Source organism: Austrofundulus limnaeus, unplaced genomic scaffold (assembly GCF_001266775.1).
Source record: "Austrofundulus limnaeus strain Quisiro unplaced genomic scaffold, Austrofundulus_limnaeus-1.0 Scaffold64, whole genome shotgun sequence".
In the NCBI taxonomy this organism is placed as follows: Eukaryota; Metazoa; Chordata; class Actinopteri; order Cyprinodontiformes; family Rivulidae; genus Austrofundulus; species Austrofundulus limnaeus.
Window position 1 is genome coordinate 827,288 of NW_013952466.1, and position 2,146 is coordinate 829,433.

At 42.8% G+C, this 2,146-nt stretch overlaps 1 long non-coding RNA gene across 1 annotated transcript; it reads right to left on the reverse strand.

The window, feature by feature from the left end:
* Nucleotides 1-251: 251 nt before the first annotated feature.
* LOC106518600 (uncharacterized) lies at nt 252-1,582 on the reverse strand. Its single transcript, XR_001310337.1, has 3 exons — nt 1,460-1,582; nt 387-598; nt 252-305 (listed from the first exon to the last, which is right to left on the reverse strand). It is a non-coding gene; the product is annotated as an uncharacterized LOC106518600 (long non-coding RNA).
* Between the last annotated feature and the right edge of the window lie 564 nt (nt 1,583-2,146).

A 2,146-nucleotide genomic window follows, 5' to 3' on the forward strand; every position in this document is an offset into this window, starting at 1 on the left:
AAGGTGAACAAAAAACTCCCAACAGAACTCAACCAGCAGTTTCATTTCATCAGCGGGTAGGTCAACGTTCTAGAGTTTTTCTGTGTCGCTTCCAGCAAGGAGAGCGGCTAACTACAGCCAGCAGCTGCTACCGCAGTCCGCTAAAACTATCTGCACTACAGCCCCTTATATAGTCATTGGGACTATCACTTTTTGAAGAATATGTCAATGAATGAGCAACCAGGAAGGAATGAGACTCAGGAGGCTCAAGGTAAAATTTAAATGAATATTTATTTACAGGAGGTGTAATCTTGGTCCAGGTAACTCTGTGGGTGGAAAGGATGAGTTGTTAGTTTGGTTTCCAGTATTGACTGAGAGTTGATGTGTCTGTTTGTTTGCTTGCTTACAGATGCGAGGAGGTCCCCAAGCATGGAGGAGAGGCGAGAATCCAAGAGTGCACAAGGTTCCAGGTGAGTATTTACAGGTGAGTGTTTTTGATTTTCCGTGGTGGAGCAGAAGATAGGTAGGTAGGCAGACAGACAGTGCAGCAGGTGAGCAAGGTGGGCAGACGTYGGGACAGGAGGATCCACGAGGGGTCTTAACCCACAAGCGGTCCAAGCTGGAGAGAAATTCACAAGGGAAAAAACTCGAGGTTAGATAAATCTCTAGAAGAGTGTCAGACTACATTCACTGCAGGCAAATCCGACCCAAATCCGATTTTTTGACCCATCTCACCCATATCTGATTTTTTTATGACAGTCTGAARGCGACAAATTCGATTTTTTTCAAATCCGACCCAGTATGTGGTTTTAAATCGGATATATATCTGATGTTTTCAAAGTGACTGCAGTGTGAACGSTCATGTCACATTCATCTGACTTTTTCATCAGGAGGAGGGGCTGAAGGACCGATAAGACACTAACCTCAAGTCWCGCTGTTTAAATCTGRAGCTCCGTGTGTTTACAGCTCCAAAACATAAGTCCAGTTGCTTCGTCTTTTTACTTTTCATTTTCCATGTATGATAATAACGATGTCAAAAGCCTGGGTCGCGGAGAGTATCGATCCTAAAGTTAGCTACTCGATCGATACATTTATCCAGCTCGTAGTTTCGTAAAAAAAAAAGCTTCACCAGAGCATCCCGGTCAGAGGCAGTTTCAGATATAAACACTGAACTAAAGAAGCATGTCAGATAATTATTTAATCGGGTCTGATTAAACAACAACTTCTGATTTGATGTGCAAAATGTAGCATCCATGCTATTTCTGTAAACAAACAAGCCGGCTGATGAGACGTCACGTCTTTTAATGCGCATGCGTGTCACATCAGTGCTGTGTAGCGTTCACACACTAGTCTGATGCAGGTCACATTTAAAATGTAATGTGAACATTCACACAAAAAGATCAGATTTTTTCAAAAAATCGGAACTGAGCATTAAGACCTGCAGTGTGAACGTAGCCTTAGWCAAGGCTGAGAACCATACCAAGTGTGTGCTATGTTCCAGCGAGGATCTGATCTCACGGCCAGCCTTATAAAGCCCAGTAACTCATCAGGGAGATCTTCTGCAGCTGCTGCCCATRACTGCCATGATCAATCAGGATGTGGGAGGTAGAACTCCCACAGGGCCAATGGATGAAATGACATGAGAAGACAAGTGGAAATACTGTGTTATACATAGGACAATAGCGGAGGCGGAACCAGGGGGTGYCCATGGCCACCACAGACAAAGTTTTGGCCACCCCATTGGCCACCCTGCTGTATACACCCCTTCCACAGTGAAACAACCTTTAGGGATGTAATAATCCTCCTGAAAAGTTGGTGGCAGTGTTTAACAGTTTGAAACATCACCAAGCTCAAAGAAGTGACAAAGAAGTGATTGTTTGCTTTATATACAGAACATATGCCTATGTAATCTGACTTATGGTGACAAATGTTTGTTTGTTAGCTTTTTTGTCACCATAACACGGTGTCATTTTATGTTCTGAAGGCTGCATGGTGCTCTGCCACTTTTGATTGAGTAGACCGATCACTAAATCAGAAAAAGTGAAATGCCCCTTTAAATTCACTGTTGGTGATTAGCAATATTCACCTGTTCATTGGGTAAAGTTATTAATATTAGTTTTAAACATGCAGMTGAGGGTCATCATTATTTAGCACAATGATGTGTTAC